Source organism: Somniosus microcephalus, chromosome 23 (assembly GCF_052327205.1).
Source record: "Somniosus microcephalus isolate GS21.2 chromosome 23, FLI_Smic_1.0, whole genome shotgun sequence".
Classification (NCBI taxonomy): Eukaryota; Metazoa; Chordata; class Chondrichthyes; order Squaliformes; family Somniosidae; genus Somniosus; species Somniosus microcephalus.
This window is the reverse complement of record NC_141009.1, coordinates 68,115,157-68,135,900: the sequence shown is the minus strand read 5'-3', so window position 1 is coordinate 68,135,900 and position 20,744 is coordinate 68,115,157. Positions and strand designations below refer to the sequence as shown.

At 53.2% G+C, this 20,744-nt stretch overlaps 1 protein-coding gene across 1 annotated transcript in view; it reads left to right on the top strand.

Moving 5' to 3' along the window:
• LOC147101936 (exonuclease mut-7 homolog) overlaps positions 1 to 20,744 on the top strand; it is a 360,516-nt gene that overhangs the window by 53,087 nt on the left and 286,685 nt on the right. The window lies entirely within an intron of this gene.

Below are 20,744 nucleotides of genomic sequence, written 5' to 3'. Positions count from 1 at the left end.
TGCTCAGTAGACACTCAGACTGAACATTAGACGGGCCTGTAATACATCCCCTCAGCCACATGAGGGAGGCCATTCAGCCCATCTAACCCATCCTTCCATAGATAGCTGTGATCCCCCAGCGCAGCACCCAACTACCTCCTGAATGATTGCAGACTGTTTGCCTCTACCCCTCCTCACCTGTCAGTGTATTCCAGGTACGGTCAATACTTTGTTGAAATGACCAGTCAGAGTTTTGCTGGAGTGTGAAGCTTCTGTGAACCTGGGGTTGTCTGTGACCTCTGGAACATTCAGAGAGATGTGGGGTGATGCTCTGAGTTCGGCAATGACTCCTCATCCTCTTCATCTGCTGGAGGGGTTTGAAACTCTCACTGACAACACTGTTTCCTGCAGCAAACAGGCAAGCTCTCAATCTGAGGCATGGTCAGGGCGGGAAGCCCGGTCACACGATACACTCAGCAGTGATCACATCACACAGACTCGAGCTCCTTTCTGTTTCATACCTCAGAATGAAATGTTCGTATCTTACTCCTCTTTGCTAGTCATTGTTTTAGGTGCTAAATTCCCACTTTGCTGTTTTATTTACGTTGCTTAATTCAAAATATTAGACAATTCAAAATGCTCAGCGCAAAAACAGCAATGGAGCTAGCTGCAGTCGCTGTACTCAGTAGTTGCTGCAGTGGTTTGTTATCGAGCTGTTATTGGGGCTGAGAGGGTTAAGGGCAGGGACACAGCAGGATGAAGCTGCCGTTCCTATTACTGCGCTGTTCTCTCGGCCCCGTGATGTGTGTCCTCTTCCCTCCTTTGTGCTAATTGTTTGTTGTGTTGGGTCGAGAAGCTGGTGGGCAGGAAGGAGATGCTCTCTGCTTGGGTTCCTTCCTGTGTGTGAGGGGAAGCCTTTCCCTCGGCCTGTATCTCAGTGTAAGAGGATAGAAGTGGGTCCCGAGCAGCAAGTGACCTGCAGTTCAGCACTGCGATGTCTCACAGCTGCCGACGGCCCCAGGGAGGACCAGCATCCTCCTTGCCATTGTGTCGTCTATCCAGAGGGGCCAAAGTTCAGCTGTCATGATGCTCTCTCACCGAGTGCGTGGGAATGGAGATCCCTATGCTGGAAGCAGGCTACATTCCTTTGTAAAGAAAGACTTGCATTTATATCGAGCCTTTCACCACCTCAGGACGTCCCAAAGCGCTTTACAGCCAATTAATTACTTTTGAAGTGTAGTCACTGTTGTAATGTAGGAAATTAAGCCAATTTGCGCACAGCAAGCTCCCACAAACAGCAATGAGATAGTGACCAGATAATCTGTCTTAGTGATTTTGATTTAGAGAATAAATATTGGACAGGATGCCGGGGAGAACTCCCCTGCTCCTCTTCCAATAGTGGCTGTGGGATCTTTTACGTCCACCTGAGAGAGCAGACAGGGCCTCGGTTTCATGTCTCATTCGAAAGACGGCACGTCCGACAGTACAGCACTCTGGCAGTATTGCACTGGAGTGTTAGCCTGGATTACGGGCTCAAGTCTCTGGAGTGGAATTTCAACCAACAACCTTCTGACTTTCTGGCGAGAGAGAGAGATACCACTGAGCCACATTTTGCTAAATTTAATAATTGTTCTCTTGCTTTCTCCTTCTTTCCTGAGGGCACTGACTCCTTGCCAGGGTACAAGCTCCCTCTGATACAGATTCAGGGGTACAGGCTCCCTCTGATACAGATTCAGGGGTACAGGGGCCCTCTGATACAGATTCAGGGGTACAGGGCCCTCCGATACAGATTCAGGGGTACAGGCTCCCTCTGATACAGATTCAGGGGTTCATGCTCCCTCTGATACAGATTCAGGGGTACAGGCTCCCTCTGATACAGATTCAGGGGTACAGGCTCCCTCTGATACAGATTCAGGGGTACAGGGGCCCTCTGATACAGATTCAGGGGTACAGGGCCCTCCGATAGAGATTCAGGGGTACAGGCTGCCTCTGATACAAATTCAGGGGTACAGGCTCCCTCTGATACAGATTCAGGGGTTCATGCTCCCTCTGATACAGATTCAGGGGTACAGGCTCCCTCTGATACAGATTCAGGGGTACAGGGGCCCTCTGATACAGATTCAGGGGTACAGGCTCCCTCTGATACAGATTCAGGGGTACAGGCTCCCTCTGATACAGATTCAGGGGTACAGGGGCCCTCCGATACAGATTCAGGGGTACGGGGCCCTCTGGTACAGATTCAGGGGTACAGGGGCCCTCTGATACAGATTCAGGGGTACAGGGGCCCTCTGATACAGATTCAGGGGTACAGGGCCCTCCGATACAGATTCAGGGGTACGGGGCCCTCCGATATAGATTCAGGGGTACAGGCTCCCTCTGATACAGATTCAGGGGTACGGGGCCCTCTGATACAGATTCAGGGATACGGGGGCCCTCTGATACAGATTCAGGGGTACAGGGCCCTCCGATACAGATTCAGGGGTACGGGGGCCCCCTGATACAGATTCAGGGGTACGGGGGCCCCCTGATACAGATTCAGGGGTACGGGGGCCCTCCGATACAGATTCAGGGGTACAGGGGCCCTCCGATACAGATTCAGGGGTACAGGGCCCTCCGATACAGATTCAGGGGTACGGGGGCCTTCGATACAGATTCAGGGGTACGGGGGCCCTCCGATACAGATTCAGGGGTACGGGGGCCCTCCGATACAGATTCAGGGGTACGGGGGCCCTCCGATACAGATTCAGGGGTACGGGGGCCCTCCGATACAGATTCAGGGGTACAGGCTCCCTCTGATACAGATTCGGGTACGGGGCCCTTCGATACAGATTCAGGGGTACGGGGCCCTCCGATACAGATTCAGGGGTACAGTGGCCCTCTGATACAGATTCAGGGGTACGGGGGCCCTCCGATACAGATTCAGGGGTACAGAGCCCTCCGATACAGATTCAGGGGTACGGGTGCCTTCGATACAGATTCAGGGGTACGGGGGCCCTCCGATACAGATTCAGGGGTACGGGGGCCCTCCGATACAGATTCAGGGGTACGGGGGCCCTCCGATATAGATTCAGGGGTACGGGGCCGTCTGATACAGATTCAGGGGTACGGGGCCCTCCGATACAGATTCAGGGGTACGGGGCCCTCTGATGCAGATTCAGGGGTACGGGGCCCTCCGATACAGATTCAGGGGTACGGGGCCCTCCGATACAGATTCAGGGGTACGGGGCCCTCCGATACAGATTCAGGGGTACGGGGGCCCTCCGATACAGATTCAGGGGTACGGGGGCCCTCCGATACAGATTCAGGGGTACGGGGGCCCTCTGATACAGATTCAGGGGTACGGAGGCCTCTGATACAGATTCAGGGGTACGGGGGCCCTTCGATACAGATTCAGGGGTACGGGGGCCCTCCGATACAGATTCAGGGGTACGGGGGCCCTCCGACACAGATTCAGGGGTACGGGCCCTCTGATACAGATTCAGGGGTACGGGACCCTCCGATACAGATTCAGGGGTACGGGGCCCTCCGATACAGATTCAGGGGTACAGGGCCCTCCGATATAGATTCAGGGGTACGGGGGCCCTCTGATACAGATTCAGGGGCACAGGGCCCTCCGATACAGATTCAGGGGTACGGGGGCCCTCCGATACAGATTCAGGGGTACGGGGGCCCTCCGATATAGATTCAGGGGTACGGGGGCCCTCTGATACAGATTCAGGGGTACAGGGCCCTCCGATACAGATTCAGGGGTACGGGGCCCTCTGATACAGATTCAGGGGCACAGGGCCCTCCGATACAGATTCAGGGGTACGGGGGCCCTCCGATACAGATTCAGGGGTACGGGGGCCCTCTGATACAGATTCAGGGGTATGGGGCCCTCCGATACAGATTCAGGGGTACAGGGCCCTCCGATATAGATTCAGGGGTACGGGGGCCCTCTGATACAGATTCAGGGGTACGGGGGCCCTCCGATACAGATTCAGGGGTACGGGGGCCCTCTGATACAGATTCAGGGGTACGGGGGCCCTCCGATACACGTCACATTCTTTCTCTCTCTCCCCTTGTCTTTCACTTTCTTTCCCACCGCAGTCTCTGGATAATGATCGGGAGCAGTCACCCTTGCTGTTTTGTTGCTGTGATATTGTCTGCTGATGAGTAGCTCTGGCTCCCTGTTGCTGTCTGCGAGTGGAGAGATTTGCTGAGAGCGAGTTGATGTGAAGTTACTGGCTAGCAGTGGGGTAGTTTGCCGGGCAATGTGCTGAAATGCTGTGTAATGTAATTGAGTAGGGGGCGAGCCAGCAAGGCCTCCAGTGTAACAGGCTCCAACACATGGAATCAGTCAAGTAAGGCTTTGTTTGGCTTGGCATCGACTCTGCTTGACTTTCTTTCATCTCCCGCAGCCTGGGCTGTACCAGCACTGGAAGCTACATTCTGGGACTGTTGGATCAAACAATAGTGTGGCCAGCCCCACACAAACAGCTAATCTCACTAAAAGAGTTTGAGCAGGGACAGCAGTCCTTAACATTCGCTTCCTCGAATGATGGTGTGTTCAAGACAGGTCACAAGTCAATGAGACAATGTCCATCCCACTGCATCCAATCAACGGCAGAGCATGTTCTGCACACAATGGGCTGGCTCCGTCATTTAGTATGTGTGAAGCTTCATGCTGACACTCCCTGCACCACTTGTCATCCCCAGGGTTTGAACCAGAGGACTAATAGGCCCTATTTAAATGCAAGAAAGCCTTTGGTACAGAAGACGAGATGAATGAGCAGTGCTTCACATTGACTGAGCAGAATGTGTGTGACTGTCTGCTCTCATTGTGCTGTGTGGATAGAGCTGTCCCACTCTCCCTCTAAAGGGTTGCTGTAAACCACAGAGAACTGAAAGTGGGCTGCAGCGAGTCCCGATTGTGGGTGGGCTATCAGGACAGTCTTGGTTCCAGAGATGTTGGTGTGAATCACAGAATAAATATTAGGGCTGGCAGGGGTTTCAGCTGAGCTGGGGTCAGCGGTGGCTCCTGCACAGAACAACATTATCTAAAGCATTGCGCTTTGTCAAGTCGATGCGGTTAGTGTTTGAGTTCTGCGTGGCTGGGGTCTGCTCCATGGGCCGGGCGTTTGCAGCTGTGAGTCTGCGCGTAATCAGTTACTGGATCTCAATCACGCTGGGCGAAGAAATAGTGTCACCGAGCCCACTCCTGTACAACCTCCCAGCAGCTGCTCATAGGACTGCACAGGCCGACTGTCCTCCTTTACAGTTGTATATAAAGTGTCAGCCGAGGCTCAGAGGGTAGCACATTCGCCTCTGAGTCAGAAGGTTGTGGGTTTAAGTCCAACTCCAGGGACTTGAGCACATAAATCTAGGCTGACACTCCAGTGCAGTGCTGAGGGAGTGCCGCACTGTCGGAGGTGCCGTCTTTCGGAGGAGACGTTAAACAGTCTGCCCTCTCAGGTGCATATAAAAGATCCCATGGCACTATTTCGAAGAAGAGCAGGGGAGTTCTCCCCAGTGTCCTGGGGCCAATATTTATCCGTCAATCAACATAACAAAAACAGATGATCTGGTCATCATCACATTGCTGTTTGTGGGAGCTTGCTGTGCACAAATTGGCTGTCGTGTTTCCCACATTATAACAGTGACTCCACTTCAAAAGTACAAAAGGCTATAAAGTGCTTTGAGACTTAGGGTGGTCGTGAAAGGCGCGATATAAATGCAAGTCTTTTTACAAGCCCCAGTCAGACTAGACAGCAGAGACAATGGAGATCCGACCACACCAGCTGGGGGCAGTGCAATCCTGCAGTAACAACAAATGTTGCTGCTTTCTCATTCCAACCATACCTCTCGCATCTTTCTAGTCTGATTCTCGCTGCCTTTCCCTTCCCCCGACAACATTACTGAAGGCATTTCTGTGCTGGGGTACAGTTCCACAGACACTGACTCTCACTGGGGTACAGTTCCACAGACACTGACTCTCACTGGGGTACAGTTCCACAGACACTGACACTGACTGGGGTACAGTTCCACAGACACTGACTCTCACTGGGGTACAGTTCCACAGACACTGACTCTCACTGGGGTACAGTTCCACAGACACTGACTCTCACTGGGGTACAGTTCCACTGACACTGGGGTACAGTTCCACAGACACTGACTCTCACTGGGGTACAGTTCTACAGACACTGACTTTCACTGGGGTACAGTTCTACAGACACTGACTCTCACTGGGGTACAGTTCCACAGACACTGACTCTCACTGGGGTACAGTTCCACAGACACTGATTCTCACTGGGGTACAGTTCCACAGACACTGACTCTCCCTGGGGTACATTTCCACAAACACCGACTCTCACTGGGGTACAGTTCCACAGACCCTGATTCTCACTGGGGTACAGTTCCACAGACACTGACTCTCCCTGGGGTACAGTTCCACAGACACTGACTCTCACTGGGGTCCAGTTCCACAGACACTGACTCTCACTGCGGCACAGTTCCACAGACACTGACTCTCCTGGGGTACAGTTCCACAGACACTGACTCTCACTGGGGTACAGTTCCACAGACACTGACTCTCACTGGGGTACAGTTCCACAGAAACTGACTCTCACTGGGGTAGAGTTCCACAGACACTGACTTTCACTGGGGTAAAGTTCCACAGACACTGACTCTCACTGGGGTACAGTTCCACAGACACTGACTCTCACTGGGGTACAGTTCCACAGACACTGACTCTCACTGGGGTACAGTTCCACACGCACTGACACTCACTGGGGTACAGTTCCACAGACACTGACTCTCACTGGGGTACAGTTTCACAGACACTGACTCTCCCTGGGGTCCAGTTCCACAGACACTGACTCTCACTGGGGTCCAGTTCCACAGACACTGACTCTCACTGCGGTACAGTTCCACAGACACTGACTCTCCTGGGGTACAGTTCCACAGACACTGACTCTCACTGGGGTAGAGTTCCACAGACACTGACTCTCACTGGGGTAAAGTTCCACAGACACTGACTCTCACTGGGGTACAGTTCCACAGACACTGACTCTCACTGGGGTACAGTTCCACAGACACTGACTCTCACTGGGGTACAGTTCCACAGACACTGACTCTCACTGGGGTACAGTTCCACAGAAACTGACTCTCACTGGGGTAGAGTTCCACAGACACTGACTCTCACTGGGGTAAATTTCCACAGACACTGACTCTCACTGGGGTACAGTTCCACAGACACTGACTCTCACTGGGGTACAGTTTCACAGACACTGACTCTCACTGGGGTACAGTTCCACAGACACTGACTCTCACTGGGGTACAGTTCCACAGACACTGACACTGACTGGGGTACAGTTCCACAGACACTGACTCTCACTGGGGTACAGTTCCACAGACACTGACTCTCACTGGGGTAAAGTTCCACAGACACTGACACTCACTGGGGTAGAGTTCCACAGACACTGACTCTCACTGGGGTACAGTTCCACAGGCACTGAATCTCACTGGGGTATGTTCCACAGACACTGACTCTCACTGGGGTACAGTTCCACAGGCACTGAATCTCACTGGGGTCCAGTTCCACAGGCACTGACTCTCACTGGGGTACAGTTCCACAGACACTGACTCTCCTGGGGTACAGTTCCACAGACACTGACTCTCACTGGGGTACAGTTCCACAGACACTGACCATCACTGGGGCACAGTTCCACAGACACTGACTGGGGTACTGTTCCACAGACACGGACTCTCACTGGTGTACAGTTCCACAGACACTGACTCTCACTGGGGTACTGTTCCACAGGCACTGACTCTCACTGGGGTACAGTTCCACAGACACTGACTCTCACTGGGGTACAGTTCCACAGACGCTGACTCTCACTGGGGTAGAGTTCCACAGACACTGACTCTCACTGGGGTAGAGTTCCACAGACACTGACTCTCACTGGGGTACAGTTCCACAGACACTGACTCTCACTGGGGCAGAGTTCCACAGACACTGACTCTCACTTGGGTACAGTTCCACAGACACTGACTCTCAGTGGGGTAGAGTTCCACAGACACTGACTCTCACTGGGGCAGAGTTCCACAGACACTGACTCTCACTGGGGTACAGTTCCACAGACACTGACTCTCACTGGGGTACAGTTCCACAGACACTGACTCTCACTGGCGTACGGGTTCCACAGACACTGACTCTCACTGGGGTAGAGTTCCACAGACACTGACTCTCACTGGGGTACAGTTCCACACACACTGACTCTCACTGGGGTACAGTTCCACAGAAACTGACTCTCACTGGGGTACAGTTCCACAGAGACTGACTCTCACTGGGGTACAGTTCCACAGACACTGACTGGGGTACAGTTCCACAGACACTGACTCTCACTGGGGTACAGTTCCACAGACACTGACTCTCACCGGGGTACAGTTCCACAGACACTGACTCTCACTGGGGTACAGTTCCACAGACACTGACTCTCCTGGGGTACAGTTCCACAGACACTGACTCTCACTGGGGTACAGTTCCACAGACACTGACCATCACTGGGGTACAGTTCCACGGACACGGACTCTCACTGGGGTACAGTTCCACAGACACTGACCATCACTGGGGTACAGTTCCACGGACACGGACTCTCACTGCGGTACAGTTCCACAGACACGGACTCTCACTGGTGTACAGTTCCACAGACACGGACTCTCACTGGGGTACAGTTCCACAGACACTGACACTGACTGGGGTACACTTCCACAGACACTGACTCTCACTGGGGTACAGTTCCACAGACACGGACTCTCACTGGGGTACAGTTCCACAGACACTGACTCTCACCGGGGTACAGTTCCACAGACACTGACACTGACTGGGGTAGAGTTCCACAGACACTGACTCTCACTGGGGTACAGTTCCACAGACACGGACTCTCACTGGGGTACAGTTCCACAGACACTGACACTGACTGGGGTACACTTCCACAGACACTGACTCTCACTGGGGTACAGTTCCACAGACACGGACTCTCACTGGGGTACAGTTCCACAGACACGGACTCTCACTGGTGTACAGTTCCACAGACACTGACTCTCACTGGGGTACAGTTCCACAGGCACTGACTCTCACTGGGGTACAGTTCCACAGACACTGACTCTCACTGGGGTACAGTTCCACAGACACTGACTCTCACTGGGGTAGAGTTCCACAGACACTGACTCTCACTGGGGTACAGTTCCACAGACACTGACTCTCACTGGGGTAGAGTTCCACAGACACTGACTCTCACTGGGGTACAGTTCCACAGACACTGACTCTCACTGGGGTACAGTTCCACAGACACTGACTCTCACTGGGGCAGAGTTCCACAGACACTGACTCTCACTTGGGTACAGTTCCACAGACACTGACTCTCACTGGGGTAGAGTTCCACAGACACTGACTCTCACTGGGGTGGAGTTCCACAGACACTGACTCTCACTGGGGTACAGTTCCACAGACACTGACTCTCACTGGGGTACAGTTCCACAGACACTGACTCTCACTGGGGTACGGGTTCCACAGACACTGACTCTCACTGGGGTAGAGTTCCACAGACACTGACTCTCACTGGGGTACAGTTCCACACACACTGACTCTCACTGGGGTACAGTTCCACAGAAACTGACTCTCACTGGGGTACAGTTCCACAGACACTGACTCTCACTGGGATACAGTTCCACAGACACTGACTGGGGTACAGTTCCACAGACACTGACTCTCACTGGGGTACAGTTCCACAGACACTGACTCTCACCGGGGTACAGTTCCACAGACACTGACTCTCACTGGGGTACAGTTGCACAGACACTGACTCTCACTGGGGTACAGTTCCACAGACACTGACTCTCACCGGGGTACAGTTCCACAGACACTGACTCTCACTGGGGTGCAGTTCCACAGACACTGACACTGACTGGGGTACAGTTCCACAGACTCTGACTCTTACGGGGGTGCAGTTCCACAGACACTGACTCTCACTGGGGTAGAGTTCCACAGACACTGACTCTCACTGGGGTACAGTTCCACAGACACTGACTCTCACTGGGGTACAGTTCCAGAGACACTGACTCTCACTGGGGTACAGTTCCACAGACACTGACTCTCACTGGGGTGCAGTTCCACAGGCACTGACTCTCACTGGGGTACAGTTCCACAGACACTGACACTGATGGGGTACAGTTCCACAGACACTGACTCTCACTGGGGTACAGTTCCACAGACACTGACTCTCACTGGGGTACAGTTCCACAGACACTGACTCTCACTGGGGTACAGTTCCACAGACTCTGACTCTCACTGGGGTACAGTTCCACAGACACTGACTCTCATTGGGGTAGAGTTCCAAAGACACTGACTCTCATTGGGGTAGAGTTCCACAGACACTGACTCTGACTCTCACTGGGGTACAGTTCCACAGACACTGACTCTCACTGGGGTAGAGTTCCACAGACACTGACTCTCACTGGGGTACAGTTCCACAGACACGGACTCTCACTGGGGTACAGTTCCACAGACACTGACACTGACTGGGGTACACTTCCACAGACACTGACTCTCACTGGGGTACAGTTCCACAGACACGGACTCTCACTGGGGTACAGTTCCACAGACACTGACTCTCACCGGGGTACAGTTCCACAGACACTGACACTGACTGGGGTAGAGTTCCACAGACACTGACTCTCACTGGGGTACAGTTCCACAGACACGGACTCTCACTGGGGTACAGTTCCACAGACACTGACACTGACTGGGGTACACTTCCACAGACACTGACTCTCACTGGGGTACAGTTCCACAGACCCGGACTCTCACTGGGGTACAGTTCCACAGACACTGACTCTCACCGGGGTACAGTTCCACAGACACTGACACTGACTGGGGTACAGTTCCACAGACACTGACTCTCACTGGCGTACAGTTGCACAGACACTGACTCTCACTGGGGTACAGTTCCACGGACACGGACTCTCACTGGGGTACAGTTCCACAGACACTGACCATCACTGGGGTACAGTTCCACGGACACGGACTCTCACTGCGGTACAGTTCCACAGACACGGACTCTCACTGGTGTACAGTTCCACAGACACTGACTCTCACTGGGGTACAGTTCCACAGGCACTGACTCTCACTGGGGTACAGTTCCACAGACACTGACTCTCACTGGGGTACAGTTCCACAGACACTGACTCTCACTGGGGTAGAGTTCCACAGACACTGACTCTCACTGGGGTACAGTTCCACAGACACTGACTCTCACTGGGGTAGAGTTCCACAGACACTGACTCTCACTGGGGTACAGTTCCACAGACACTGACTCTCACTGGGGTGCAGTTCCACAGACACTGACTCTCACTTGGGTACAGTTCCACAGACACTGACTCTCACTGGGGCAGAGTTCCACAGACACTGACTCTCACTTGGGTAGAGTTCCACAGACACTGACTCTCACTGGGGTAGAGTTCCACAGACACTGACTCTCACTGGGGTACAGTTCCACAGGCACTGACTCTCACTGGGGTACAGTTCCACAGACACTGACTCTCACTGGGGTACAGTTCCACAGACACTGACTCTCACTGGGGTACAGTTCCACAGACACTGACTCTCACTGGGGTACGGGTTCCACAGACACTGACTCTCACTGGGGTAGAGTTCCACAGACACTGACTCTCACTGGGGTACAGTTCCACACACACTGACTCTCACTGGGGTACAGTTCCACAGAAACTGACTCTCACTGGGGTACAGTTCCACAGACACTGACTCTCACTGGGGTACAGTTCCACAGACACTGACTGGGGTACAGTTCCACAGACACTGACTCTCACTGGGGTACAGTTCCACAGACACTGACTCTCACCGGGGTACAGTTCCACAGACACTGACTCTCACTGGGGTACAGTTGCACAGACACTGACTCTCACTGGGGTACAGTTCCACAGACACTGACTCTCACCGGGGTACAGTTCCACAGACACTGACTCTCACTGGGGTGCAGTTCCACAGACACTGACACTGACTGGGGTACAGTTCCACAGACTCTGACTCTTACGGGGGTACAGTTCCACAGACAATGACTCTCACTGGGGTACAGTTCCAAAGACACTGACTCTCACTGGGGTACAGTTCCACAGACACTGACTCTCACTGGGGTACAGTTCCACAGACACTGACTCTCACTGGGGTACAGTTCCACAGACACTGACTCTCACTGGGGTACAGTTCCACAGACACTGACTCTCACTGGGGTACAGTTCCACAGACACGGACTCTCACTGGGGTACAGTTCCACAGACAGACACTGACTGGGGTACAGTTCCACAGACACTGACTCTCACTGGGGTACAGTTCCACACACACTGACTCTCACTGGGGTACAGTTCCACAGAAACTGACTGGGGTACAGTTCCACAGACACTGACTCTCACTGGGGTACAGTTCCACAGACACTGACTCTCACTGGGGTACAGTTGCACAGACACTGACTCTCACTGGGGTACAGTTCCACAGACACTGACTCTCACCGGGGAACAGTTCCACAGACACTGACTCTCACTGGGGTACAGTTCCACAGACACTGACTATCACTGGGGTACAGTTCCACAGACACTGACTCTCACTGGGGTACAGTTCCACAGACACTGACTCTCACTGGGGTACAGTTCCAAAGACACTGACTCTCACTGGGGTACAGTTCCACAGACACTGACTCTCACCGGGGTACAGTTCCACAGACACTGACTCTCACTGGGGTACAGTTCCACAGACACTGACACTGACTGGGGTACAGTTCCACAGACACTGACTCTCACTGGGGTACAGTTCCACAGACACTGACTCTCACTGGGGTACAGTTCCAAAGACTCTGACTCTCACTGGGGTACAGTTCCACAGACACTGACTCTCACTGAGGTACAGTTCCACAGACACTGACTCTCACTGGGGTACAGTTCCACAGACACGGACTCTCACTGGAGTACAGTTCCACAGACAGACACTGACTGGGGTACAGTTCCACAGACACTGACTCTCACTGGGGTACAGTTCCACAGACACTGACTCTCACAGGGGGACAGCTCCACAGACACTGACTCTCCTGGGGTACAGTTCCACAGACACTGACTCTCACTGGGCTACAGTTCCACAGACACTGACTCTCACTGGGGTACAGTTCCACAGACACTGACACTCAGTGGGGTACAGTTCCACAGACACTGACTCTCACTGGGGTCCAGTTCCACAGGCACTGACGCTCACTGGGGTACAGCTCCACAGACACTGACTCTCACTGGGGTATGTTCCACAGACACTGACTCTCACTGGGGTACAGTTCCACAGGCACTGAATCTCACTGGGGTGCAGTTCCACAGGCACTGACTCTCACTGGGGTACAGTTCCACAGACACTGACTCTCCTGGGGTACAGTTCCACAGCCACTGACTCTCACTGGGGTACAGTTCCACAGACACTGACTGGTGTACAGTTCCACAGACACGGACTCTCACTGGGGTACAGTTCCACAGACACTGACTCTCACTGGGGTACAGTTCCACACGCACGGACACTCACTGGGGTAGAGTTCCACAGACACTGACTCTCACTGGGGTACAGTTCCACAGACACTGACTCTCACTGGGGTGCAGTTCCACAGTAACTGACTCTCACTGGGGTACAGTTCCACAGACACTGACTCTCACTGGGGTACAGTTCCACAGACACTGACTCTCACTGGGGTGCAGTTCCACAGACACTGACTCTCACTGGGGTGCAGTTCCACAGACACTGACTCTCACTGGGGTAGAGTTCCACAGACACTGACTCTCACTGGGGTACAGTTCCACAGACACTGACTCTCACTGGGGTACAGTTCCAGAGACACTGACTCTCACTGGGGTACAGTTCCACAGACACTGACTCTCACTGGGGTGCCGTTCCACAGGCACTGACTCTCACTGGGGTACAGTTCCACAGACACTGACACTGATGGGGTACAGTTCCACAGACACTGACTCTCACTGGGGTACAGTTCCACAGACACTGACTCTCACTGGGGTACAGTTCCACAGACACTGACTCTCACTGGGGTACAGTTCCACAGATTCTGACTCTCACTGGGGTACAGTTCCACAGACACTGACTCTCATTGGGGTAGAGTTCCAAAGACACTGACTCTCATTGGGGTAGAGTTCCACAGACACTGACTCTGACTCTCACTGGGGTACAGTTCCACAGACACTGACTCTCACTGGGGTAGAGTTCCACAGACACTGACTCTCACTGGGGTACAGTTCCACAGACACGGACTCTCACTGGGGTACAGTTCCACAGACACTGACACTGACTGGGGTACACTTCCACAGACACTGACTCTCACTGGGGTACAGTTCCACAGACACGGACTCTCACTGGGGTACAGTTCCACAGACACTGACTCTCACCGGGGTACAGTTCCACAGACACTGACACTGACTGGGGTACAGTTCCACAGACACTGACTCTCACTGGGGTACAGTTGCACAGACACTGACTCTCACTGGGGTACAGTTCCACAGACACTGACTCTCACTGGGGTACAGTTCCACAGACACTGACACTGACTGGGGTACAGTTCCACAGACACTGACTCTCACTGGGGTACAGTTCCACAGACACTGACTCTCACTGGGGTACAGTTGCAAAGACACTGACTCTCACTGGGGTACAGTTCCACAGACACTGACTCTCACTGGGGTACAGTTCCACAGACACTAACTCTCACTAGGGTACAGTTCCACAGACACTGACTCTCACTGGGGTACAGTTCCACAGACACTGACTCTCACTGGGGTACAGTTCCACAGGCACTGAATCTCACTGGGGTGCAGTTCCACAGGCACTGACTCTCACTGGGGTACAGTTCCACAGACACTGACTCTCCTGGGGTACAGTTCCACAGCCACTGATTCTCACTGTGGGACAGTTCCATAGACACTGACTGGGGTACAGTTCCACAGACACGGACTCTCACTGGTGTACAGTTCCACAGACACTGACTCTCACTGGGGTACAGTTCCACAGATACTGACTCTCACTGGGGTAGAGTTCCACAGACACTGACTCTCACTGGGGTACAGTTCCACAGACACTGACTCTCAATGGGGTACAGTTCCACAGACACTGACTCTCACTGGGGTACAGTTCCACAGACACTGACTCTCACTGGGGTACAGTTCCACAGACACTGACTCTCACTGGGGTGCAGTTCTCCAGACACTGACTCTCACTGGGGTAGAGTTCCACAGACACTGACTGTCACTGGGGTACAGTTCCACAGCCACTGACTCTCACTGGGGTAGAGTTCCACAGACACTGACTCTCACTGGGGTACAGTTCCACACACACGGACACTCACTGGGGTAGAGTTCCACAGACACTGACTCTCACTGGGGTACAGTTCCACAGTAACTGACTCTCACTGGGGTACAGTTCCAGAGGCACTGAATCTCACTGGGGTACAGTTCCACAGGCACTGACTCTCACTGGGGTACAGTTCCACAGACACGGACTCTCACTGGTGTACAGTGACACTGACACTGACTCTCACTGGGGTACAGTTGCACAGACACTGACTCTCACTGGGGGACAGTTCCACACGCACTGACACTGACTGGGGTACAGTTCCACAGACACTGACTCTCACTGGGGTAGAGTTCCACAGACACTGACTCTCACTGGGGTACAGTTCCACAGACACTGACTCTCACTGGGGTACAGTTCCACAGAAACTGACTCTCACTGGGGTACAGTTCCACAGACACTGACTCTCACTGGGGTACAGTTCCACAGACACTGACTCTCACTGGGGTACAGTTCCACAGACACTGACTCTCACTGGGGTACAGTTCCACAGACACGGACTCTCACTGGGGTACAGTTCCACAGACACGGACTCTCACTGGGGTACAGTTCCACAGACAGACACTGACTGGGGTACAGTTCCACAGACACTGACACTGACTGGGGTACAGTTCCACAGACACTGACTCTCACTGGGGTACAGTTGCACAGACACTGACTCTCACCGGGGTACAGTTCCACAGACACTGACTCTCACCGGGGTACAGTTCCTCGGACACTGACTCTCACTGGGGTACAGTTCCACAGACACTGACTCTCACTGGGGTACAGTTCCAAAGACACTGACTCTCACTGGGGTACAGTTCCACAGACACTGACTCTCACTGGGGTACAGTTCCACAGACACTGACTCTCACTGGGGTACAGTTCCACAGACACTGACTCTCACTGGGGTACAGTTCCACAGACACTGACTCTCACTGGGGTACAGTTCCACAGACACTGACTCTCACTGGGGTACAGTTCCACAGACACTGACTCTCACTGGGGTACAGTTCCACAGACACTGACTCTCACTGGGGTACAGCTCCACAGACACTGACTCTCCTGGGGTACAGTTCCACAGACACTGACTCTCACTGGGCTACAGTTCCACAGACACTGACTCTCACTGGGGTACAGTTCCACAGACACTGACACTCACTGGGGTACAGTTCCACAGACACTGACTCTCACTGGGGTCCAGTTCCACAGGCACTGACGCTCACTGGGGTACAGCTCCACAGACACTGACTCTCACTGGGGTATGTTCCACAGACACTGACTCTCACTGGGGTACAGTTCCACAGGCACTGAATCTCCTGGGGTACAGTTCCACAGCCACTGACTCTCACTGGGGTAGAGTTCCACAGACACTGACTCTCACTGGGGTACAGTTCCACACGCACGGACACTCACTGGGGCAGAGTTCCACAGACACTGACTCTCACTGGGGTACAGTTCCACAGGCACTGAATCTCACTGGGGTACAGTTCCACAGGCACTGACTCTCACTGGGGTACAGTTCCACAGACACGAACTCTCACTGGTGTACAGTGACACTGACACTGATTGGGGTACAGTTCCACAGACACTGACTCTCACTGGGGTACAGTTCCACAGACACTGACTCTCACTGGGGTGCAGTTCCACAGACACGGACTCTCACTGGGGTGCAGTTCCACAGACACTGACTCTCACTGGGGTACAGTTCCACAGACACTGACTCTCACTGGGGTAGAGTTCCACAGACACTGACTCTCACTGGGGTACAGTTCCACAGACACTGACACTGACTGGGGTACAGTTCCACTGACTCTCACTGGGGTACAGTTCCACAGACACTGACATTCACTGGGGTACAGTTCCACAGACTCTGACTCTCACTGGGGTACAGTTCCACAGACACTGACTCTCACTGGTGTGCAGTTCCACAGACACTGACTCTCACTGGGGTACAGTTCCAGAGACACTGACTCTCACTGGGGTACAGTTCCACAGGCACTGACTCTCACTGGGGTACAGTTCCACTGACACTGATGGGGTACAGTTCCACAGACACTGACTCTCACCGGGGTACAGTTCCACAGGCACTGAATCTCACTGGGGTACAGTTCCACAGACACTGACTCTCCTGGGGTACAGTTCCACTGCCACTGACTCTCACTGGGGTACAGTTCCACAGACACTGACTCTCACTGGGGTACAGTTCCACAGACACTGACTCTCACTGGGGTACAGTTCCACAGACACTGACTCTCACTGGGGTACAGTTCTACAGACACTGACTCTCACTGGGGTACAGTTCCACAGACACTGACTCTCACTGGGGTACAGTTCCACAGACACTGACTCTCACTGGGGTACAGTTCCACAGTAACTGACTCTCACTGGGGTACAATTCCACAGGCACTGAATCTCACTGGGGTACAGTTCCACAGGCACTGACTCTCACTGGGGTACAGTTCCACAGACACGGACTCTCACTGGGGTACAGTTCCACAGGCACTGACTCTCACTGGGGTACAGTTCCACAGACACTGACACTGATGGGGTACAGTTCCACAGACTCTGACTCTCACTGGGGTACAGTTCCACAGACACTGACATTCAATGGGGTTCAGTTCCACAGACACTGACTCTCACTGGTGTACAGTTCCACAGACACTGACTCTCACTGGGGTACAGTTCAGAGACACTGACTCTCACTGGGGTGCAGTTCCACAGGCACTGACTCTCACTGGTGTACAGTTCCACAGACACTGACTCTCACTGGGGTACAGTTCCAGAGACACTGACTCTCACTGGGGTACAGTTCCACAGACACTGACACTGATGGGGTACAGTTCCACAGACACTGACTTTCACTGGGGTACAGTTCCACAGACACTGACTCTCACTGGGGTACAGTTCCACAGACACTGACTCTCACTGCGGTACAGTTCCACAGACACTGACTCTCATTGGGGTAGAGCTCCACAGACACTGACTCTGACTCTCACTGGGGTACAGTTCCACAGACACTGACTCTCATTGGGGTAGAGTTCCACAGACACTGACTCTCACTGGGGTACAGTTCCACAGACACTGACTCTCACTGGGGTACAGTTCCACAGACACTGACTCTCATTGGGGTAGAGTTCCACAGACACTGACTCTCACTGGGTACAGTTCCACCGACACTGACTCTCACTGGGGTCCAGTTCCACAGGCACTGACTCTCACTGCGGTACAGTTCACAGACACTGACTCTCCTGGGGTTACAGTTCCACAGACACTGACTCTCACTGGGGTACAGTTCCACAGACACTGACTCTCACTGGGGTACAGTTCCACAGACACTGACTCTCACTGGGGTACAGTTCTGCAGACACTGACACTGACTGGGGTACAGTTCCACAGACACTGACTCTCACTGGGGTACAGTTCCACAGACACTGACTCTCACTGGGGTACAGTTCCACAGACACTGACTCTCACTGGGGCACAGTTCCACAGACACTGACTCTCATTGGGGTAGAGTTCCACAGACACTGACTCTCACTGGGGTACAGTTCCACAGACACTGACTCTCACTGGGGTACAGTTCCACAGACACTGACTCTCACTGGGTACAGTTCCACAGACACTGACTCTCACTGGGGTACAGTTCCACAGACACTGACTCTCACTGGGGCACTGTTCCACAGACACTGACTCTCACTGGGGGCCAGTTCCACAGGCACTGACTCTCACTGCGGTACAGTTCCACAGACAGTGACTCTCTGGGGTACAGTTCCACAGACACTGACTCTCACTGGGGTACAGTTCTGCAGACACTGACTCTCACTGGGGTACAGTTCCACAGACACTGACTCTCTCTGGGGTACAGTTCCACAGACACTGACTCTCACTTGGGTTACAGTTCTGCAGACACTGACTCTCACTGGGGTACAGTTCCACAGACACTGACTCTCTCTGGGTACAGTTCCACAGACACTGACTCTCACTGGGTTCAGTCCACAGACACTGACTCTCACTGGGGTACCAGTTCCACAGACACTGACTCTCACTGGGGTACAGTTCCACAGACACTGACTCTCACTGGGGTACAGTTCCACAGACACTGAGACTGACTGGGGTACAGTTCCACAGACACTGACTCTCACTGGGGTACAGTTCCAGAGACACTGACTCTCAGTGGGTACAGTTCCACACGCACTGACACTCACTGGGGGTACAGTTCCACAGACACTGACTCTCACTGGGGTACAGTTCCACAGACACTGACTCTCACTGGGTACAGATCCACAGGACACTGACTCTCACTGGGGTACAGTTCCAGAGACACTGACTCTCACTGGGGTACAGTTCACAGACACTGACTCTCACTGGGGTACAGTTCCACAGACACTGACTCTCACTGGAGTACAGTTCCACAGACACTGATTTCTCACTGGGTACAGTTCCACAGACACTGACTCTCACTGGGGTACAGTTCCACAGACACTGACTCTCACTGGGGTACAGTTCCACAGACACTGACTCTCACGGGGTACATTTCCAGAGACACTGACTCTCACTGGGGTACAGGTCTTCTGTGGAACTTTCCTAATGACTTCATTGTATCATACAGCACAGAAGGAGGCCATTCGGCCCATCGTGCCTGTGCCGGCTCTTTGAACGAGCTCTCCAATCAGTCCCCTCCCCTGCTCTTTACCCAGAGCCCTGCAAATTTCTCTTTTCAAGGTTTTATCCAATTCCGTTAAAAAGTTATACTTGAATCTGGTTCTACACACTTTCAGGCAGCACATTCCGATCGTCATAACTTGCTGCGTTAAAAAAATTCCCTTCTTGCCTCTGGTTCTTTTGCCATTTAACTTAAATCAGTGTCCTCTGGTTACCGACCCTCTTGCCAGTGGACACAGTTTCTCCCTATTTGCTCTGTCAAAATCCGTCATAATTTTGAACAAATCAATGAGCTTTCTCTGCTCTAGCCTGTGGCAGCACACTCGCCTCTGAGTCAGCAGGTTGTGGGTTCAAGTCCCCCACTCCGGAGACTTGAACTCTAATAATCCAGGCTGACACTCCAGTGCAGTGCTGAGTGGAGTGCTGCACTGTCAGAGGTGCCGTCTTTCTCCAGTGCAGTGCTGACGGAGTGCTGCACTGTCAGAGGTGCCGTCTTCTCCAGTGCAGTGCTGAGGAGCGCTGCACTGTCAGAGGTGCCGCCTTCGGATGAACATTAAACTGAGACGTCGTCTGTCTTCTCAGGTGGATGTAAAAGACCCTATGGCACTATTTGAGGAAGCACTGGGGAGTTATCCCCGGTGTCCTGGCAATATTTCTCCCTCAATCAACATCACAAAAAAAC